The following is a 24234-nucleotide window of genomic DNA, read 5'->3' on the forward strand; positions in this document are numbered from 1 at the left end:
TCATTGTTGAAGTGAAGAAGAACACAAGCAATATAAATTGCAGTAAATGTGTTGTTTCCCATCATACTAGTAATGAAATGTGAATGTTTTAAGCAAAATTCTGTTGATGTTGGAGAAAAACAATAAAATCTCATTTAAAACACTTAGGCCCAATTTTTAAAGTTATTTAGGAATTGCTGTGCTCAGTGCTGGAATGCTTACTGATTTAGGATCCTAAATCTCATTTTCAAAAGTGATTTAGGCATTTAGTAACCTAAGGATTTTTAGTTCCCAAGTGCCTAAGTCATGTTTGAAAATGATAAGTAGGCTCCCAAATCGCTTAGATATTGCAACACTGAACAAAGAAATGCCTAAATACCTTTAAAAATCTGGGCCTTAATCTAAAAAACAACCACATAAACCAAAACCAGAGATTGGTGCTGCTAGAAATAATGCAAATTACTGGGGTAATCAATAGTTTATTTGGTCAGTAGTTAGATTTTTTGGTGTTAATATATAAGAGGCTTATTGCTCTTTAAATTAAAAATTCATTCTCCATTCACCGCCAATGAAAATCTTTGCTGTTCATGTTTCAGAGTAACAGCCGTGTTAGTCTGTATTCGCAAAAAGAAAAGGAGTACTTGTGGCACCTTAGAGACTAACCAATTTATTAGAGCATAAGCTTTCGTGAGCTACAGCTCACTTCATCAGATGCATATCGTGGAAACTGCAGCAGACTTTATATATACACAGAGAATATGAAACAATACCTCCTCCCACCCCACTGTCCTGCTGGTAATAGCTTATCTAAAGTGATCATCAGGTGGGCCATTTCCAGCACAAATCCAGGTTTTCTCACCCTCCACCCCCCCCACACAAATTCACTCTCCTGCTGGTGATAGCCCATCCAAAGTGACAACTCTTTACACAATGTGCATGACAATCAAGTTGGGCTATTTCCTGCACAAATCCAGGTTTTCTCACATCCCCCCCACCCCCATACACACACAAACTCACTCTCCTGCTGGTAATAGCTCATCCAAACTGACCACTCTTCAAGTTTAAATCCAAGTTAAACCAGAGGGGACACCATCACAGGGCCTAATAACATCAGCCACACTATCAGAGGCTCGTTCACCTGCACATCCACCAATGTGATATATGCCATCATGTGCCAGCAATGCCCCTCTGCCATGTACATTGGTCAAACTGGACAGTCTCTACGTAAAAGAATAAATGGACACAAATCAGATGTCAAGAATTATAACATTCATAAACCAGTCGGAGAACACTTCAATCTCTCTGGTCACGCAATCACAGACATGAAGGTCGCTATCTTAAAACAAAAAAACTTCAAATCCAGACTCCAGCGAGAAACTGCTGAATTGGAATTCATTTGCAAATTGGATACTATTAATTTAGGCTTAAATAGAGACTGGGAGTGGCTAAGTCATTATGCAAGGTAGCCTGTTTCCTCTTGTTTTTTCCTCCCCCCCCCCCCCCCCCAGATGTTCTGGTTTAACTTGGATTTAAACTTGAAGAGTGGTCAGTTTGGATGAGCTATTACCAGCAGGAGAGTGAGTTTGTGTGTGTATGGGGTTGGGGGGGATGTGAGAAAACCTGGACTTGTGCAGGAAATAGCCCAACTTGATTGTCATGCACATTGTGTAAAGAGTTGTCACTTTGGATGGGCTATCACCAGCAGGAGAGTGAATTTGTGTGGGGGGGTGGAGGGTGAGAAAACCTGGATTTGTGCTGGAAATGGCCCACCTGATGATCACTTTAGATAAGCTATTACCAGCAGGACAGTGGGGTGGGAGGAGGTATTGTTTCATATTCTCTGTGTATATATAAAGTCTGCTGCAGTTTCCACGATATGCATCTGATGAAGTGAGCTGTAGCTCACGAAAGCTTATGCTCTAATAAATTGGTTAGTCTCTAAGGTGCCACAAGTACTCCTTTTCTTTTTGCTGTTCATGTACTTAGAGATCTGAGCTGCTAGAATTCCTCTGTTCTAATTCCTGTATCAGGAGAAATCCTGGCCCATTGAAGTCAATGGAAATTTACCATTGACTTTAGGGGAGCCAGGATTTCAACCACAGCCATTAATTTGCTCCATGACCTTGTAAAAGTCACATTAACCTCTCGGAGCCTCAGTTTATCCATCTGAAAAGTTAACAAAATATTTATCTCCCTCCCAAAAATGCAGAGTGCATGAAGGTTCTATACAGGTACAAAATTATCATCATTATGATTATTCTCTTAATTATTATTATGAATTGATAGCTCCCATGCGCCGGGCTTCTAAACTAAATAGAGGTTAATACCCCAACTATCAAATGCTCACAAGTGACTCTTTTCTTTTTAACTCAATTAAGAGGTTACCAAACCCTCATTTTTCAAATCAAAAATTGTGTGTTGCATTGGTAGTCCATTGCTGCTGCTGCCGCTGTTGCTGCTAGTGTCATGATTCTCATCCTTGGCTATGCATATGACTCCGAACCCTGATGCACAGTTGGCCACACTGAGGACATGGGAAGTCCATATCTACGATGTTTGATGGTGCAACCCTGTGACGTGCAGCCTGGAGACAATTCACGTGCAGCCTGGAGACAATTTCGTCAATCCCGCTCTCACCTCTTACATACTGATCTTGTCAGAGACCGCCAGTGAGTCCTGTTCTGAGCTATTTGCTCAAGCTCTTTAAGATTGATGCCAGTCCACGGGAGATGGTTCTTGACGTTATCTTTGAAGTGCTTATATGGACGACTCTTCTTTCTTTTGCCCTGACTCAGCTCCCCATACAAGATCTGTTTTGAGTGATGATAGTCTTCCATTCCGATGACATGTCCGTCCACCTAAGTTATGCTCTCAATTGCATTTTCTCAATGCTGGTTGTGTTTACCTCTCAAGGACCTTAATATTGGTCACTCTGTCTGTCCTGCCAGCGAATGCTCATTGTTGAGCAGAGGGAGTACATATGAAGTTGCTCAAGCTGTTTAATGTGTCTTCTATAAAGAGTCCAAAATTGCCATGTCACTTACAGTCTGCGTTTAGTCTAAATTGCAAAAGCATGATAAAGATGAATGAACAGCATTTTTATCTCCCATTTAAAAAGGGTAATAAAATTTCTCTCCCAAAATGATACAGCATTTTATACTGTGCTTTGACTGATACCTTCCTTTTCCCTACAAGCACCACAAGTAAAATATATTAATAGAAATGAAGACTTGGGGTGGACATGTGCTTGCAAAAGAGATACTTTTTCTTCCTGAAAAGTAGAAAGTTGCTTGGTATCCTATTCTGGCATTTGCATTGCATGATGGTTTTCAGGATTGCAAGCTCTGGTAAAACATTTCCAGGGGACTGCAAACTCAGAATTGAGCTTCACCAGTTCCATGCTGCTGGTATGTGACTGGGGGCAGGTTTAGGGTTTTTTTTAGTATATCCTCAACAGAAGACTTTTCAGCTCTGGCTCTGAACAAAGGACACCCCCTATTTTCCTACTGAAGGCCACACACGGCTCCTGCTGTCCTTGGCTGAGGAAGATGACTGGATTGGACATTCCCATCAAACTCATCAGCACTGCTCTCTGGTCAGCCACTGGGGGCACTGCAAAGTTCCTATTCTTGTGAACATCCGTGCACTATTGCATGGTCAAGCGCTGTTCATTGTGGGTGTTAAACTGTAGATTATTTCTTTGTTTCTTTCTAGTTCCTGCTTTGATTTTGTTGCTACATAAAACTTAAAGAGCTCCACAGTGTTTCAAAAGAATTGCATTTTGAGTTCATGCACATTCCTGTGAGCTGTTCTGTTTAATAAATGGAATTTTACTGATGGATTAGATGTATTTACACAGTTTCATTTATTTTTTCTTCCTTCTCAGATTTTCTGTACAGATTAGAAGGGGCTGTGAGTCTGAAAGATTAGAGACAAAAATAGAAGAGACTTCTGTGGTTTGCAAAGCAGTGCTTGATCCAGTGATACATACTGGTTCAGTACTCTGAGTATATCACGGGAGCTTGTCAAGATCTTGATAGCAAGACTGATGGTGATCTTGCAACCAAGTGTGACATTCTATGCAGCGTTCAGGAGAGTGGAAAGTTGATGAATGATACGTTTACAGAGACAATTGTGCCAAGCGCTGGAGATCCAGGCTAAGGTAAAGTGTCATCTTAGAGCTGGGTTTCTATCAGCAGACAAGAAAAAAAAGTAGAAATATGAGAGAGGACAAACTACATCGTAAACATCAAACAGAATCGCAATGGTGTGTGAACCTGGAGATTTAGTAGTAGTATTTTAGCACTGATGTTGCAGTAGGGCCTGAGGCTCCAATTGGGATCAGGATCCGTTATGTTAGGTGCTGTACATAAGAAGTTATGGTCCCAAGCTGTAACTCCTTATTTATTTGGAGTGCCTATCCCATTTACCCTGGGTGAACGTATACTGAAAAGTATTAACATGACCAAATAAACCAATTACAAATCCCCTATCATGCAGGACTCGATAACCCTCTTAGAGCCATCTCTTCTCAAAAGCCTGGGAGAACAGATGGCAAGTTAACCCCATTGCAAAAGTCCAATAACAAGAGGGCTCAGGCCAAACCTCACTGACTTAGGCCATATCTACAATACAGTGGCACAGCTATAGCATCAACAAAAGGGGCTTTTTCACCCAATGCAGGTAATCCACTTCTCCAAGAGGTGGCAGCTAGGTCAACAGTAGAATTCTTCTGTAGACCTAGCTGTGTCTACCGTGGGGGTTAGGTTGACCTCACTACGCCACACAGGGTATGAAATTTTTCACAGCCCTGAGCAAGGTAACTAGGTCAATCTAATTTTTAGGTATAGACCAGACTTTTGTGTGTTTTGAATCAGGCCTAGAGACCCCAAACATTGCAAAAGACACAGAAGAAAATAAGATGGTCAGTTTTCGGATGTGTTATATATGTCTTGTTTTAATACAACAAATGCTTTGATTCAGGACTTTTCATAAAAATAGCCTTGTACTCATGTTTAAGGCTACGTTTTAGCCATGGGTATTTTTAATAAAAGTCATGTACAGGTCACGGGCAGTAAACAAAAATTCACAGCCTGTGACCTGTCCATGACTTGTACTATATACCCCTGACTAATTCTTGGGGGAGGGACCAGCCCCGGGGTGCCACGGGTGCTGGGGTGGACCAGGACCCCTGCTGGTGCTGGGGTGTGTGTGGCAGGGTTGGCACATTCCTTACCTGGCTCCACACCTCCCTAGAAGCAGCAACATCCCCCTCCCTCTGCTCCTAGGTGGAGGCATGGCCAGACAGCTCTGCACACTGCCTCCGCCCCAAGTGCCGGCTCCGCAGCTCCCATTGTCTGGGAACCACAGCCAATGGGAGCTGTGGGGGCGGCACCTGCAGGCAGGAGACGCATGCAGAGACCCCTGGCCATGCTGCACCTCTGCCTAGGAGCAGAGGAATGTCACTGCTTCCAGGGAGCCCCTGAGGTAAGTGCCACCCAGAGCCCTCACCCCCTCCTGCAGCCCCAGGCTCCAAACCAAACTCCCGCTGCTGCTGGGGGCAGTGGCCCAAGACTGCCCCAGCAACAGTCAGTGTGGCTGAAGTGTGCAGTCAGTGTGCAGAAGTCAGTGACCTCTGTGACAAACTCGCTGCCTTACTCATGATCAACCCTACTCTAACAGTGTGCTCATGTGATGGAGGAAAAAGAATTCAAAGTTGCCAGCTGCCACCAGTTTTAACCATTCTTTTTCAGCCCAGTTCTTAACAAAGTAATTCAGTCCTTACCATTCTGATCCCCTTTCTCACAGGCAGCTTTGGTACTCTGTGCAGAAAGGTGATCATATATGCCACAGAAACATAATGACTAAAGTAATGCAGAAACACAGTATTCCTTAACTACTTAATTTCCTTATTGCTTCAGCTATTTAAAATGTTGAAAAGTAACTAAGGCTGCAACTTCACATTGAAACAGAAGTTTCTCTGATGTCCGAAGCCTCAGAGCAGTTTGTAGCTTGCTTCTCTATCTCATGATCTTTATTGCCATGTACCAATAAAATCATTGTCTTACACAAAAGGAGGCAGATGCTACTTCACTAATGATTGTTTTGAAAACAAGCAGCACCCTTATGGCACCTTCCCAAGGGGGAAATGGAAGAGAACTTGAATTTCCCTACCTATGAGTAAGTAAACTATACACCCCTGTCATCAATCACAGCACTCAATGTACTTGAAGAAGATTTGATATGGAATGCATTTGTGTACAAGCACAACACACACATACACATAGAGGGCCAAAATTCAATGTATATCACTTACAAATCAGATAAATGTTTGTGCATTTAAGAAGTTCAATCATCTAACTAAGGCAATCAGGCTTTGGCTCATTCAACTAAATGCATTACCGTACATGTACAACAGGCATTCAGAGAAGATGTATAATAGACAATATAATAGACCTAAAAGTTTGGGTGTAGGGTTTATTTGCATGAGTTTAAAAAGGATCTGATCTTATAACTCAAAGATGATCTCACAAGCCATCTGTGGCACTGCTTCCTTCTGTAACTCCTAACATATGCAAATAAAGACTACCTCCAGACTTTACCCACTGTGTACTGTTTGTACAACGTTTTGTTTGTTTATTTTTAACAAACTATTTTATTTGCTGTTCTCACAGTTAAAAAAGCATATTCTGTAATGGTCCTCCGTAAACCTTGTATGACCATCTGTTCATTTTAGAGAGGGACTGATGTCTTGGTATTAGAGCAAGACACCTAAGACTCCTGAGTTCCTTGCCTGCTTCTATGTGACTTTTGGAAAATTTTGGAAAGTTACCTCAATGCTTTGTGTCTCAGTTATACCCAGCTGTAAAATGGTTCACATAAAACTTTCCTACCTCACAGGGTTGTGAGTCTTAATTAATTAAACGTTTGTAAAGTGTTTTCAGATCCTCAAATGAAAGGAATAAACACACCCACCAGTGTATATCTTAGAACACCCCCACATCCACCATTACACAGCACATATATAAGAACACAGAAGTATTCCATTGTTCCTCAGTACTGTTCTACACAAGGTAAGTATCAATATTAGGATTCAAAATGGCACACTGATTTTTACAGGTGAGTAATTTAGCAGCAGGGAGTAATTTGTCAGTATTGCCAGGGCATCAGGGAATAACACAAGATCCAAGAGGGCCTGATGGAGATGTAGCTAATGATGTCACAAGCAGTGAGAACAGAAAACAAGTTTGTACCTAGAGGTGCTGGGAGAACCTCCTCACCTGAGAAGGGCTGGCGCTGGACCAGCCTCTCCTTACCTCCCTCCTGAGGAATCAGGAGATGGGAGAGTCACCTTATGCTGCCTGAGGAGAGAGGGAGGGGCAGAGACAACGTGCGGGGAAACATTCCAGCCACCATTTAGCACCCATTCATTCCAGCTGAGGCTGACACCATTGAACTTCAAAGCCCTTTCATGGGCTCCCATGCTATGGGAGGACCCTGTTCACAAGCCACCATTAACAACCTACTCAATTATCACTGATCTTTAACTATTAACTATCTATTTATGGGGGAGGGCTTATTGGGAAGATGGTGTTGGAGCAGCTCCAGTGGCATTTCCATCTTGCAGATGACCTTTGCTTCTAATTGTCAGGTTTTTGGGGATGGCTGTTTGAGGGTGGATCCCAGTAGTGTCCACACTGGTTTTGTTTAGATCTAGCAGCAGCCGTTTGATGCCTTGTCTACAGACAGGACAGTCCTTCAGTGTATCCATGCCTTCCCCTCTGAGATGTGCGAAAGGGTGGTGCTCAGCACTTGGTCATCTTCCTAAAAGGTGCTTTCCTGGGGAATACTACAGAGCTCCATCTCATCACCCTTTTTGGTCAATGTCAATGCACCAGTATTAAGGGAGGTAGTGAATTTTTTTGGCCTGGCGTGTTGTCTGTATTGTGACACTCAGATTTAATCTCTGCAATATGACAACACTCAGATCTACCTCTCCTTTGTGTCTAATCATGAGACAGAAGGCTCCTACCTTCCCCAATATTTGATAGAGGTAGGGATGAGGATGGGAGTAAAATGCCTTAGACTGAGCCTGGATAAGATGAAGATGGCAAAGGATCTGGAGGACAGGGCCAGACCTATTACTGTGTCTATTGGAAGCATACATCCTACCTTGGCTTGTATGACATGTAGTCTCTGGGTCATAGAGCTGTAGCTGCTCTTGGATTCCCCAGTGACAAGGCAGGCAACAGAATGCCTTTTTCATCATTTGAAGTCTGTGTGACCTTCCCTCTTTGATGTGGATCTCAGCACAGTAATTTATTTCTGTTTCACTTCATCTAAGGCTAAATTATTACATTATAGTGTAGCTTCAATTTCCTTTGATTTCTCTGGGCATTGCAGTTGCTCAGTATCTCTCATGATTTAGTCCATATGTATTATACAGCTGAGCATTCAACCATGAATCTTTGCTACTCAATGAACTGAAAATTTAGTTTTAAGTGTAAGTCAGAAAGTGTAGGTCAGAAAGATATTAGCTAGTTCTACAAAAGATGTTGCTTCAGGGCCAGCATTCATGGTCAGATACTAAAAGGCACAAGATGACTTTGTTCCACATTGTAATATAAGATTCTCATAGCTTGAAATACCATAAACCAGATACTTTTAGTAGGCTTTATTCTGAGGTTAGAGCAAAGTACAACATTATAATGTCACCAGTATAAGTGAAGCTAAGGATATCATTATTGGTGTGTGTGTGTGTTATTTAGAGAGATATTTTGTAACACTGATGATGTCGAAGAGGTTATAATCTTAGAAGTGACTCTGTGCAAAGGACATCCTGGGGTTCCGTATTTGTTCTCTCTGAATGCTTTCCCAATCAATGCGGGTCACTTAAGTCAAAAGATGATTTTTCTAACTGCAAGTGCTGTAAATTCAGCCTGGTTCTGAAAATCAGGTGGTACTCTTTCCGGCACTTATATCATCATGCTGTAATAAAGATTCTACAATTAGATCTTATTTGGAAATGTAATTAATTGCATTAATACATGAGGGCAAGTAAAATCCAGATCATTCTTCCAAAGTGACACTGAATTCCTACACAATAAAGTTAAAATAATCCCCTTGCTTTTGAAACTAAAATAATCCCTTTGCTTTTGAAACTAAAGGGACAAAACTATTGAATGAGAGAGTGTCATTTTACCAGTGCACACTTAACCACACTTTAAAATGGGAAAACTGAGATCAGCCTCATTGATGCTGAAAGGAGTGAGTCAGAGACCTGTAAGAGACTCGGGAAAGTGTGATAGCAATTCTTCTACACCACAGGAATCTACCTAGCATTATTTGTGTACCATTAACAATGGGACATGCTCAGACTTGAAGAACTAGTACTGACCTTCCCTTGATAATCATTTATACACTCCTTGTTTTGAGTACTCCACCTTAAAGTTTCTCATGAGTCACTCTATCTTTGGAGAGAAAAAGTATACCCTGATTAATCCTGCAAATTTTCAAGTTCATAATATATCCCTTCAATAGGGCATTATCTGCAGCTACAACAGCACTGCACACATTACCAGTGATTTTTTTTTTTGTATAGTCTGACCACAATACAGTGTGCTTTAAACATTACTGAATATCTGAGAGGACAGGGACATTAGGCTTGGTTTGGTGCCCATCCTTCTGTTGAAGTCCAAAGCCAGAACATTCATTGAGTTCTGTGAGATCAGGATAAGACCTTCCCACACCTTCTCTCTCACTGCGATAGGTTTATAGAATCACAGAACGTAAGAGATGGAAGAGAGCTATGGTACGAGGTCCTTCAGTCCATGCCCTTCAAAAAAGTCCGCCAAAAGAGGGCACAGTGGGTGTTCAAATTGATATTGTGACCATAGCCAATATGCTTAGGAAAGTAAAACCAGATTGCAGCTCAGTGGAGAGACTTGTTTATTGGAAGCTCTTTTGAAAGCCGGTGTGGACGGAGCATGGAACTGGGAGACCTGCATTTTCATTCCAGCTCTTTCACTGACTCATTATATGGCTCTGGGCAAGTTACAGGCAGTCAGTTTTTCAAAAGAGGCAACTAATTTTGGATGTCTGTCTTTTCGAAGGTGAAGGTAGGAACCCCTCAAGCTGGGCACTCAAATTCAGAGGGCACCTCTAATAATTTTCGCCTTAACCTCGCTATATAGTTTTTCCCCATCTGGGATGATGCTACTGTCTTCCCTACCTGCCTTGCAGCCTTTTTGGGAGGGTTAAAGAGTAAATGTTTGTAAAATATTTTGAACACATGGAGAAATGTAGAAGTGAGAAGTATTAATACTATTGTCACTATTTCATTACAGAATCTCATTTTGCAAAGAATGCTATTTAGTCATCCTGGTCCAAAGCCTGCTGAGCTGTTGAGGGTTATGCTGTAGAACACCGTGCTAGGGCACTGATTAATACACACAAAATGGGTGCAGCTTCAACACAGGGTTTCAAAGAGAAAGATACCCACCTACAAGCACGCATGCAGGGGGCATGCAGGAAAGTTGTGAGTTGGTTCAATGTGAGGGGGAAGCCTAAAATGTCGTGATGCAGAGAACCCTAAGGAGTAAAGGTTCTGTTTCTTTTCTTCCTTCCCATTGACCCCCCTACTTTCTTTCAGATGCTCACACTCTTCTTCCCCGCCTCTCTTTTTTTCCCCCCTCTGTTCACTTTGAGCCAAATCTTGCATATCCAAAATTTCTCACCAATTGATTTTAATTGCATTGAGATGACAGAATTGAGCCCTTTTGAGTTAAACTTACCTCCTGACTACTTCTCTTTAGCAGGTGTGTTCATGTCAAAAGGGGCTAGAGCCAAAAGGTAACTGGTTAGCTGCTTCTTTAGCTGCTTAAATGCAACATTTAGGTGCCACTGATATTTTCAAAACCACTGCTCAGCTGCAGCCTAATTCCACAGGCCCTAGGTCCCCTAGTTTCCACCAGTAGGCATGAGCAAAGCCATGTAAGTGCTGGTGCTACCCCACAGCTAACAGGCTGTAGAGAGCATTAGCCCCAGCAGCCCCAAAGCGACATTCTCAAACTAAGCATTCCCCTGCCTATCTTGCCTGCGGGGCCTGATCTTGTGGGCATTTTTTTAGCGTGTCCACAATATCAGACCCTGCACAAAAGGCAGATGAGGAATTTTGGGGCGGGGGGGTGTCCCCCCAGAATACTCAACAGCACAGTGATTAGGGTATCACCAGAGATATCAGAGACCCAGATTCAAATCACTACTCTGCCTGATTTGAGGAGAGTCTTGAGCCTGATTCTCCTGTATCCCAGATGAGTGTTATAGGTGACTGGGCTATAGAGTCTCTCTCTCTGTTTTTTTTAAAATAGATTGGCCTGGCTTAGGCACCTAACAACATGAGAGGGTTTGTGGCTGAGAATCCTGAGCAGAGATAGGTGCCACAGAGCGATGGGATCTTCTGAGTGGGGACTCCCTCACAGTCGCTCCTGCTAAAGCTGTTCCACTGGGTATAAATAATTAGAGTCACTGAAGCAGTGGGACCAGACCTGCGGGGTCTCCCACCTCCCACGTGAGTGCCCTAATCACTGGGCTACAGAGCCTTCTTGCGCTCTGGCCCAATGACTAAGTATTTATACCCAGTGGAACAGCTTCAACAGGAGAGACTGAGGGAGCCTTACAACAGAATATCCCACAGCTCCGTGGTTAGAGTACCTCTCCTGAGACCCTCCTCCTCAAATCCTTTCTCCTCTCAGGCAGAGTGGGGACTTGAACTTATGCTTCCCACATCCCAGGTGAGTGCTCTGAACACTGAGCTAAATGTTATAAGGTAGCAGCAGTGGCCCCACCACCAGATTTTGAATGAGACCCAATCCAGTAGAAAGAACAGGAGGACTTGTGGCACCTGAGAGACTAACCAATTTATTGGAGCATAAGCTTTCGTGAGCTACAGCTCACTTCATCGGATGCATACTCTGGAAAGTGTAGAAGATCTTTTTACACACACAAAGCATGAAAAAATACCTCCCCCCAGGAGAGTGGGGTGGGGGGAGGTATTTTTTCATGCTTTGTGTGTGTAAAAAGATCTTCTACACTTTCCACAGTATGCATCCGATGAAGTGAGCTGTAGCTCACGAAAGCTGATGCTCAAATAAATTGGTTAGTCTCTAAGGTGCCACAAGTACTCCTTTTCTTTTTGCGAATACAGACTAACACGGCTGTTACTCTGAAACACGTTATTTAGGACTCTCTCTTCCCCTTCATACAAGACAGTATAATCTAGGATTGTTAGTCTGTCTTCCCCATGCAGGATGTCATATCCTGTCCATGACCTGTAAAGAGATGGCATACCCTGTGATCAGTTTTTAAATGCCAAACTCCCATTGACGTCAATGGGAGGTTTTTATCAATGAACTGCAGCAGGACTATAGCTATCATCCGAGTCTGACTGAGCACTTCAGGTTTGACAGATATAAGTAGTCATAAATATTTCCTAAAGTAAGTGAAACATGCTGAGGCAATAGCTACGTGCATTTGAACAGAAAGAATAATGCAAAAGCTGGAGAGATGCACCATACCAAACAAACAGGAAAAGCTCAGAGGAGTTCTGTCTGATACATTAACATTTTTGTGTTTAACATAGACAGACTCCAGAAAATATTCTTTGTATGCAAAAGATGCCACCTTTGACATTAAGGAGCATGGTGTAGTACAGCTGCTGCTTCTAATGGAAGCTCACAGGCTACATGCCAGTGCTTTGCAAACAGAACAACAACGTGTGATCTCTCAGGTACACAGGAGTGACTTGTTTGTAAGATCCGTGCTTCCATTTCAGCTCCAAAGAGGTGATCTTTGCAGGGCTGGCAAGAAGATTCCTTTTTTTAATTATTTCTGATTTTTGCAAAAAGTCCCCACAGGAACTGGATATTATTAAAGTCTCCTTTTTTTTAAAATAATGGGACAGAATCACTCCATTGACTTTAAGGGACATATTTCAAATTTATGCTGTTGGAACTAAGATCAGTGTTATGCCTTAGATTTTTATGTCACTTGCTGCAGTTTTTACTTTTTTACCTACAGCACTTTGTAAACTATTAAAAACTTCTCTAGCTACATTTGTAACACTGTACTTTGTATTGACATTGCACAAAATGTTATTGTGTTCTTAATCAAGAACGGCCCATTTCTACCTGGACTCAATGACATATGGAAGCCTAATTTTCTCATCCTATGTGGCAAAACAGAATTTTCTCATTTAACTTGATATTCTCTTATTTAACCTTTCCAGCCAAGGCTAGCTGGCTGGCTTTCCCTTTCATCCTTTCTAAAATCTTTTTTCTAACCTAATAGCTTCCAAAATGCAGAAAATTGCACTGGGGCTTGAAAACATTTCCAGACGAAATCTTCCCTCACCCCAGCATTTTTATTTGTTTTGTTTCTATGTCAGTAGAGGTTCTCCATCCTGTTCAGACCTAATTAATGTCATCTATAGGAATGGGTGCAAGTAACATCAGTGCTGATGCTATTTTCACCTTCATGCATTGCATATGCATATATTTTGCTTGACTTGCTAGGTACCTGCTTATGCTTAGAAAGAGAGAGTCCTTTTTCTCTCCACTGTGAAGCATCCCTTCGCTACAGGGTGATCCAGTAGCACATCACCACATGACCTTGAAACCATCAAAAGTGTGTGTGTGTTCGGGGTGGGGGGGGATTCTCTTCCTATATTGATCTACTTTAACCACTGATTCAGCATACATGCCTGGTAAAATACTCACTTGGGAGATGCTCATACCCAGACAGGAATTGCAAACATAGGAAAAAGTTGGACAGACTATTGGTATAACTTCACAAAAGCAAAAGTTACATGCTTCAGAAAAATGCACATGGACAAATTAGCAGGATTACAGGATAATTGTACATTGTCTGAACAGAATTTAGGGAACGGATGTTAAAAGGTGATTCTACTTCTAACTCCAATGAGAGGATCTTGGAGGAGGTCAGGCTCTGTGCAATGGTACTCTTACTGACTGATAGTTTTGTGGCTAATGATAAGTGAACAGGTTTGGAGAAAATTCAAAGAAGTCCAAATATTCACTCAAAATTCAGCCTGATCCTCGAACGTTTCCGTTGTGTGAAAATGGTGATCAGACTGTTATGTTTTAAAAGAATGTCTAAGTGCTTCCTGGTTACAAGAAGCAGAAGCATCAGACCACCACCACAAGAAAGGCGTCATCACCTTACCTTTTACAGCTTATAACTTAGCTGGAAATAGAAAGCACAAGAAATCCCTAGACAGAACCATAAGATTTCCAGATCCCTGAAGTTAAGGTACACTTTAGACAATCCCAATGGCCAATGATTTCTGCCAGATCACATAGTAATAGCTGGTGAGTGCACTGAAGAGGGCAGCTGTACAAGCCTCTTTGGGTCTGACGATGCAGAGTATGATTGTTCTGTGGCATTTTGGTGCATGTGACAATAGGACCATACTCACGTGTGCAAAGTCAGCTTTCAGACATGTTGCAATCTCAGAAAATTAGAAGCACATTATGTCCAACAACTAGCCCTAGGTGTGGTGAAACAGGTGCGTCCAATACAAGTGATTTCAAATCAACAGGGCTTTATGGCCTTGTGGCCTTGACAGCATATTGTGCCACTAGTTCAGAGAGGCGCATTCACGGCATCCCATTTAGTCTCAGAATATTCCACCTGTCCTCTGTGATAATGATTCAGTGCACTTTATATTGATATAGTGTCTTTAATTCAAGGATCTCAAAGTACTCTGTAAACGTTCATTTATTCTCACAGTATGGTTGTAAGGCAGATGGTACAATATTTATTGTTACAGGTGGGCATACCAAAACCCAGAGAGGTTAAGTAACTTTCCCCGATGTCATTCACCACCATAGTGGCACAGTTGGAAAGATATTCTTAATCCAGGACTCCCTGCTCACAGTGCATTGATCAACCCGCAAGACCACATTTTCTCCTTATATAGCCAGTATCCTCTCTGTAGTCATCTGGGCCACACCTTCTGTTTCAGATACAATCCCTTTTCTGGTTTGTTATTGTGATGTGTTCACTTTTTCCATTATACTTTTCCTAAAACTCAAAATACTGTGAAAAAGAGTAAATAAATAAGAAAATTTTAATACCATTTGGAAGAGCCATTATTTGCAAAGTTCATCCTTCCAAATGAATATTTTGCAACCCCAAATACAGCAGCATATCTGTATAGCCCCTCCCCCCCCCACCTAGTTCTAAACCAGGCCAGCTTTTATCCTTAGGTATTAAAGTGGTTTGGGTTAGTTAGTGTGCGATTAAGAAATCTAAAAGAATAAAACTTCATTCTAAAATGTGTTGATTGAAAGTGAGGCTATAGCTATATTTAGCTAGTATTAATAACAATATTTATACAGTACTGTAGATGTTCACAAATCTGGTCTTGGTTTAGATGGAACATGATAGTTTAACCACAAAATGGCAAGATGAACTGACTACCAACATGGTGGTTCCTTGCAGTTAAGCCCTTTAACAATTTGGTGTAATATTGTACTCCCGCTGTATCCCAAGGTATGAAAATTATTAGCCCAAAGATGACTATATTCTACCCTTTAAATGAGTCACAAACTTTAGTAATCCTAAAATTGTGTTAATTGCAGTAAAATTACAGTTTTTCATACATCTATCAACGGGAATGATATTTGGGCTTCACCATGGGTTGCTGCTTGTCAAGGATTGTAAACCACGACTCAAAACAAGCAGAGTTTGGAATTCTTGCCTTAGCTCTTAGGATTAGGCTGTTGTGTTCGTGGCATGTGCATATGGTCTATGGCAGAAAGCTGTGGAAGAGCAGCCAAACGGTAATGCACATATGATCTCCTGCTGTATAGACCCACAGCATGTTAGATATGAGCACGGACAATTGGATAACAAGGACATGTCAAGAAAGCACTCATCAATGTCATACAAATAAGTGCGCTGGCAACAGCAGCACATTATGGGTCCAATTCTGCATTCCTTGCATAGCTAACATGTGGCTGACCTCAACATCCCTGGGACTCAATGGGAGTTGAGGGCACTCAGATCCTGGCAAGATGTGGCTTCATGACAGCAGATACATTTTAGAAATACTGGGATCAAATTACTACTTTTTCCAATCTTGAATCCCACTACAAACAATCCCAAAGAACAACCAGAGCCATTCCTATCACTGCTCACTATGAATACCCAAACCATAACACTGGCAGCAGCAAGCAAGAATAAATCATGGTTTAAAGGAATGCATGCCACTTGCACTGTTAAAAAAGAAGCACTTTGAAGACTTGCCCAATCTGCTGGGAAAGGCTGAATAACGTGCCACCCTTGCCCCGTCCCAATGCAATGCTCCTGTGTCCTGAAGTCAGACTGAAATGCATGGAGTAGAACAAGTCAAAATGAGTTCACTCCCACAGGAACCTTTTCATTTCTAAAGCATCTGCCCTTTAGCGGTGAAAGCTCCTATTCTGGAGACCAAGTTGGTAGAGTATGTTAAGGGAGAGGCACACACGACATGCTCTCTTATGGAAGTTGTACTTTAGTTCCTTGTGGTGGTGTTTTTTCTTAAGCTAGAACCAGGTCATTCAGAATGAAAGTACTGTATATAGTTTCCCTTTGTGTATGGAAAAACATAAAATGGACACAACTGTTATGTTTCCCTACAGGCCTGGATGATAATGCTGCCCGAATTGGAACAATACTGTCTTAATAGTGCCTTTTGTGCCTCTTGTACAGCACTAAAGCTACTGCCTAGGGCACGCTACCAGCTTAGACTAGTTCCGTGCCCACAGTCCTTTGTGCCGGTGCTCACTCCATCTGGCAAGTCTTTTCCAAAGTCCAGTCAGGTGTTGTGGTGTAGGCTCTTTTGTCACAACACAGTAGCCCTCTCAGTTAGCTAGGCTTGAATGTACCTTCACAACACAGTAGCCCTCTCAGTTAGCTAGGCTTGAATGTACCTGTGTGGCCAGTAATATTCACCGACCCACGACCCTCTGAACTCCATTATTGGTTGTGGTTTTGTAAGCATTACCAGAGAAACCCAGTGACCCCTTGATACATACATCCAGCTAAACAATCCCTGAAGCTTCCCTACTCCTTCTTCCTGGTTCTCCTTTTCTCCAGGGTCCTAGCTCCCAACCTCGTTGCTCTATAAACATAACAACAATATTTATCTTCTTTGTTTGCCATCTTAGCTAAATATCATTCCAATCATGGAGACAGATTCATGAATCAAACTGATGGCAGTACTCCAGAACCTGCATACCCATGGATTTGTGTGTGTGAGAGCAAGCGAGCGAGATAGCAAGAGAGATTCACTAAGCTAAGAGTGGGAAATTGGAAGCCAAGTGAATTGAATGTAAAGCAGATAATTATGTATAATTAATTTACTGACTAATGATTGCACCTGGTACAACCTCACTGAAGCATGAGATTAAAAAATAGGTTTGACATTTCTTAATAGGCTGGTTTTACATTAGGGTTACTGTCTTTTTGACTGAGCCTGCATTTTTATCGCTGTGTTTAATTTTGTGTTGTTTCATACAGAGAATCTATTAAAATGCAGTTGCTTAGTGCCGGTGAAAGGATTAACATCACTGGAGAATGAAGCTTTCTGTCTACTCACATAATATGTGCAGCACAAACACAAAAACTTTACATATTCCTACTACACACTAATTAGCCTGAAGGCTGACGTGGAGGCATCACCTTTAGGGCAAGTCTACGCTACAAAAGTAAGTTGACCTAAGTTATGTTGCTGTACAGCCACTGCAGTAATTAAATCGGTTTTACACATGCAGACTACGCTCCTTGTGTCAGCAGTGTGTATCCTCATCAGGAGCTTTTGCACCGATTTAACTGCCAGCATGGGGCATGTGGGAGGGTTTCTGAAAGGCAGCAATGGGCGATGTAAGCTATATAGTGTCTACACTGACACGGCATCAACCTAACTACATTGACTTAAGCGCTACACCTCTCGTGGAGGTGGAGTTATTAAGTCAGTGTCGTGGGTGAGTTACATTGGTAGGAGTTATGTTTTAGTGTAGACACTTACAGAGTTAGGTTTACTAACTCTGTAGTGTATACCTGTCCTTAGCTGGGCTAAGAACAGTTCATCCTCTGCCCTTTCAGTCCATAGCCTATCTGCCAACAATGATACCAAGTAGTAATGTGTATGGTGGTAATTTTGTGATGTGGTTATCTCTCTGGTCAAAGCTTTCCGCACAGTGTAGTCCATCAAATAGCTCCCAGAGATTAACAATGTTCAGATACTACCAACCTGGGCTGGAGTCAGACTGATGAAGGTGATCCAGAGGTAAAAGTTTCCAGAGATATGGAGTGCAATCCTGGCCTAATGAAGTCAATGGCAAAATTTCTATCGCCTTCAATGGGGCTGTATTTCACCGATGGCACTGACCATTTCCCAAACCATTCAGACCCCTTTGGTAAGACGTTTGGAAAGAGTTTTTCAACTTTTATTTTTATTGTCTGATTCCTGATTGCCAGTGTAACCAATGGATTAATGCAGATGCGGGTGCCACAGAGCATGAGGCTCCTTTCCACACAGACGAGTTGGAATGTTATTCTCTGTACTATAAAATGCGACTGCCTCTCAGCTTGAAAAGGAGAAAGATTGAAAAAAAGAAATTTCTCCCAAGCGTAAGACTCTGAATGATAACTGAAAACACTAAAGGCAGCTGTCGAACATGACCCAAGAAAGTAAATGTACTTGATTTTATGTACAATGTAAGTCAGTTTCCAATTCATTATTATCATTGTTGAACAGATTTTGATATGGACTTCAGCTGGTAGGGCAGAGTTGAAATCTTCTGATGGAGAAAAAATAGATTGGACTATCACAGTGAAACCCAACAGGCCCCCTGTTATTGTAGTATGAGAACACCTCACAATTTTTCAATGTATTTATCCTCACAACACTCCTGGGAGGTCGGGCAGTGCTATTATCCCCATTTTACAGATAGGGAATTGTGGCACAGGGAGACTAAGTGATTTGCCAAAGGTCACACAGAAAGTCTGTGGCAGAGCAGGGAATTCTCAGGTCCTGGGCGTCCTTCCTCTCTGGATGGTTCCTTTTTTGATGGTTTTAAACAAATCAACATTGTTTTCTGGATTGCTGGTAACAGGCCACATTTACAGGGCCTCATTCTATAATCCCATTAATTGCAGTGCATGCTGGAGAAGGCCCACAGTCACCTTTTTCAAACGTGTGCAAACAGTCTTTTGTTTATGTCCTTTACAGTTTTTCAGTAAATCCCCCAAAACTGGAAATATTTCCTGAATGTGCCATGGCCCACTGCAGTACAACTAGAATTTATATTTTCACAAGACACCTTAAGTGCTTTGTGAGTGGGATGTAAAAATATCCATGTTGGGCCAGATCTTCAGCTGGTGTAAATGGATGGCGCTCCAAGGGATTTAAACCTGCTGAAAGGCTCTCCTTTAGTGTCATTTTTTGCAAACTGTTAGTTGGCTGCTTATTCAGAGATGATTTCATAATCGCCTTTAAATGATCAGCCTGAGAGAAATCATGCTGATTGATTCCAGTAACTAGCTGTAACACAGTGCTTTGCTGTCAAACGTTCTACCAGAGTATTGTGAAGACTGAGTTAAGGGCCAATTGCTAAACTGGGTCACTTGCCCTAACAACCACAATTATGCCTCCATAACAGCAAGAAAAATAGCAGTCCCTTTGGTGGCTTTAAGCGCTTTCAGCAGGGCTGACCTTACCATGAGACAAACTGAGACGGCCACCTCAGGTGCCAGACTGTGCGGGGGGGTGCCACTAGGACCCAGAGTGTAGAAAATTGTGTCTGCTGCTGGTGCACATGGATTCTCTCTGCTCTAGATGCACAGAGGTGGTGGAGTGCTATGCTGGAGGAAGGAGGGCACAAGAGACATTACAGGCAGGCAGGAGGAAAGGTGAGAGGGAATAACAGAAAGCAGCAGGAGCTGCAGGGAGAGACAGGAGGAGGAGCCTCTTGTGACCTCTTTAGCACTCCCAGGAGCCTGGACTGATTAACACCAGCTTCTCAGGGAGCTTCCTGTTTCCTGTTGCTTCCCTGAACCCACTTGAGGAGAACAGGCAGTCAACTGAAGTAGTAGGAGCCAGTTAGGCCCTTAAGACGCTGATCTCTTCCCTCACTCAGGCCCTGCTACCAGCCTGCTTATTTGTCCCCTTCAACTGAGTGTTGAGAGCCACTATAGCTGGCACAGAACAGCAGTCATGAGAGAAAGAAGAAAACATCCCTCTGGGGCAGCATTCAGAAAAAGAAAGAAATCAAAGGAAACTTTTCTATCTAAGCAGGAAGGAGCTCTCCTGAGATACATAGACACAAATGTTCACGGTGAGCCTTCCAGACCCAGTGAGGATGTGAGTGGTGAGGAGATGCCTGATCTTTCAGTTAGTCAGAGTGCAGGTGACCTGGCAGCTACTGCAGCATCCATATCTCCATCTCAAATGGATGTAACCATGCAAATTCCTGAAGAAAAGTGCAGATCAGAGAAGAGTGGGGTGGAAGCGCAAGAAACAGCTGCTGCTGAGTTTAGTTCCTTAAGTCTAGATGATCCAGGACAGGGGACCCACTTGAGCAGGAGCCTGAGGGACTTCCTTGTACTGCATGGGCCACAGCAAGTGAAAAACTTTGTGTTCCCCAAAGACAATGAAAATAGAAATTTCCATCCAACACATTACTGGCATGAAATCCGCAATGGTGACAAAGTGGAGAGGCCATGGCTTATGTACTCAGAAACCCAGAATGCTGAATACCGTTTTTGTTGCAAACTCTTCCAGTCTAATGTTCCAGCCACATTGGGTTCTACAGGAACGAAGGACTGGAAAAATCTGGCTAAAAATCTGGCATGTCATGAGAAGGCAGCAAATCACCAGAGAGCATTCCATAGGTGGAAAGAGCTAGAGATGAGACTAAGGTTAAAGGCCACCATAGATGATCAGCATCAAGAGAAGATTGCGTCAGAGTCTCTTTACTGGCAAAATGTTCTGAAAAGGCTCATTGCTTGTTATCCAAAACCTAGCACTGCATGGCACTTCAGATCAGCTGTATGTGCCAAACAATGGAAACGTCCTTAAAATTGTGGAGCTGATGGCTGAGTTTGATGCTGTACTCCAGGAGCATCTAAGAAGAGTCACCACCCAAGAAATGTACACACACCACTACCTTGGAAAAACAATTCAAAATGAGATCATACGGTTACTGGCAACAAAAATCAAACAGAAGATTGTGGCAGATCTGAAGTCAGCAAGATATTACTCTGTTATTCTGGACTGCACACCTGACCTCAGCTGTACGGAACAAATGACTTTAATGATGCCTTTTGTAACAACAACAGAACCTAGTGAAAATGTCCTGCAATGGTGACTGTCAGAGAGCATTTTCTAGAATTTATTGACATTGATGATACTACAGGAGCTGGTATGACAAATGTGCTTCCTAAAAAGCTGGAAGATACGGAAATTGTGATAGCTGACATGAGAGGTCAGGGCTATGATAATGGCACCAATATGAAAGGAAAGAACAGAGGAGTGCAGACACAGATCCGAGAGTTAAACCCTCGAGTTTTTTTTGTCCCCTGCAGTTCTCATTCATTGAACTTGATGGTCAATGATGCAGCATCAGCTTCTAGTGAGACTGCTGAATGTTTTAATGTAATTCAAAGCATCTATGTTTTTTTCTCTGCATCAACTCATCAATGACAAATTTTGAAGCAACATCTGGGAACAGCCTCTCTGACACTAAAACCACTGAGTGCCACATGATGGGAAAGTCGAGTGGAGGCAATAAAGCCTATCAAACACCAAATTGGGAAGATAGATGATGCCATAGTTGCCCATTATGGAGGATAATGCTCTGACAGAAACTGTTCGTGGGAGAACAGTGGTAGAGGGAAATGGAATCACCAGAAACATACATAACTTCAAATTTCTGTGTGCCTTAGTGTTGTGGCATGACATACTGTTTGAAATAAATGTTGTAAGCAAGAGACTTCAAGGTGTTGACCTTGATATATCTGGAACAATGGAACAATGGAACAACTGCACAAAGCAAAGTCATACCGACAGTCTTACCGGTCAGATGAGGGATTTCAAAATGTTCTGAAGAGTGCACAGAAGTGCAAAGAAACTTCACACTGAAGCTATTTTCCCACAAGAATACAAGAGTCACTGAAGAAGAAGACATTTTGATTACGAGGCATGGGATAATCCCATAAGAGACCCCAAACAACAATTCAGAGTTGAATTCTTTAACCAGGTGCTAGATTCTGCAATACAGTCAGTTGAAGAACGTTTCATGCAGCTCAAGGAACACAGCAGTATATTTGGGATGTTGTATGGTATTCCAAAACTCCTCACTGTACCTGAAGAAGACCTACACCAGCAATGCAGGGCACTAGAGACAGTGTTGACACATGATGACATGCGTGATATTGATGCGAGTGATTTCGGTGATGAACTGAAAGCCCTTTCAAGATACATTTCAGCAGGATCAACTCCAAAGGCTGTTCTGGAATATATATGCACAAATAAGATGACCACCCTCTTTCCAAATGCTTTTGTTGTTCTGCGCATACTTCTAACACTTCCTGTAATAGTTGCCAGTGGAGAAAGCAGCTTCTCCAAGCTGAAGTTAATAAAAACACATCTATGCTCCACAATGACACAGGAGAGGCTGGTCGGCCTTGCAACCATCTCAATAGAGCATGAGCTGGCCCAGACTGTGGACCTTCAGGAAGCAGGTCAAATCTTTGCAACCAAGGAGGCACAGAAAGCACCACTTTGATTATTCAAACAGATAAAAATGCCAATGTTTACTATGCAGACAAGAAAAGTTACATTTGCTGATCAGGCGTTTGAAAGTTAAGTGTTACTTAAAATTTTTGAACAAGGCATTTTAAGTTGTTAGTTCTCCTTTATTGGGGTAGGTAGCAGAGCAGTACCATGAGAGGAGTAGAATAGGAAGAAGGCAGAACTGAGACCCTGAGAAAGTTTTGGCCCAAGCGAGGGGGCATGGGGGGGGTCATTTGAGCTCCCCACCTCAGGTGCCAAAATGTTGTGGGCTGGCTCCAGCTTTCAGAGAATACAGATGACAGCATATGTAGTTAAAGTAGGTGTACTCCTAAAACACATCTACAGTTTCTCCATGCAATACAAAAATTGCTGTGTTTTGCCTTGTAAATGCAAAGATAATTTGGCCTGTGTCCCATTTGCCCAGGGCATGCTTTGCATTTGGCTAGTGATAACAGAGGAAAGAGAACCCACTACATCTGTGCTGCAGCAAGAGGTAACAAAAATGTGAGCAATAAAAAGTATAACTGTTTGTCCTGATTTTGTATGTCGTAACTGTTATCAACAGCAATTTGTCTAACTCTATGAGACTAAAGCCCTGCTCACTTTACTGACACAAGTAGTCCCACTGACTAAAATGACAGTCAGCCTATCTGAATTCTGGAGCCATTCTGTCCTTTTCTGCTGAAGATCTGAGAAGCCAGAACAGATCATAGTACATGAAATATTTGCAAAACAACAGCATTTGATATGTGGTATTATACCTGTTTTAGGTAATGAATTATAGAGTCAATGAGTCTGATTCGCTGCTATGCTACTCCAGATGGACATTGGTATAGCTCCATTGAAATCATCAGCCAAGCAGGAATAGCACAAAGGTGGTGAATCAGGACTTTTCTTTCTGATTTTGCAAAATGTGTATAGAAATTAAAAGCTCTGTCTTGCAGAACATTTACTTTAATGTATGTAGCTTTTCCCTGCAGTACTTACAAAATGTAGAAGCAACAAGAATGAGTCTAGTTTGCAGTTTTACTACTCAGAAATGTCCAGAAATGTAAAAGTCTCCATAATGTTTTGTGCAAAATTCATTCAGCATCCTCACTGGGGTGTTGATTAACTCTTCACTCTATTCAAGGGAAGGTGCAAATGAGGCAGGAATTGAAGCAGCTGTGAAGGAAGCATGCATTGTGAGTGAAAGTCACTCCAGTGCAGAATGCTAGCACAAGGTCTATGCATCACTTGGGCCCTCAAAATACTATCAATTCATAAAAAAGCCATCGGTTCTAATTTATGTATGAAAATATTCAAAAAATGGAGAATAGTGGAAACATTCAGAGAAACCATGAACTATTTGTGGATAATTCACAGATGGAAAAAGCAGCTAAATGCAGCAAGTG

The 24234-nt window shown here is 42.1% G+C and overlaps 1 long non-coding RNA gene across 2 annotated transcripts in view; it reads right to left on the minus strand.

The window, feature by feature from the left end:
* LOC140896295 (uncharacterized) overlaps positions 1 to 24234 on the minus strand; it is a 60627-nt gene that overhangs the window by 14295 nt on the left and 22098 nt on the right. Inside the window, exon 3 of one of the 2 annotated variants that reach the window (XR_012154506.2) lies at positions 14742 to 15096. The exons of the other annotated variant lie outside the window; for it this stretch is intronic. This is a non-coding gene — a long non-coding RNA (uncharacterized LOC140896295). Of the gene's footprint in view, positions 1 to 14741; positions 15097 to 24234 lie in introns of those variants that run through there. 2 annotated transcript variants of the gene reach the window in all.

This window comes from Lepidochelys kempii, chromosome 12, assembly GCF_965140285.1.
Source record: "Lepidochelys kempii isolate rLepKem1 chromosome 12, rLepKem1.hap1, whole genome shotgun sequence".
Taxonomy (NCBI): domain Eukaryota; kingdom Metazoa; phylum Chordata; order Testudines; family Cheloniidae; genus Lepidochelys; species Lepidochelys kempii.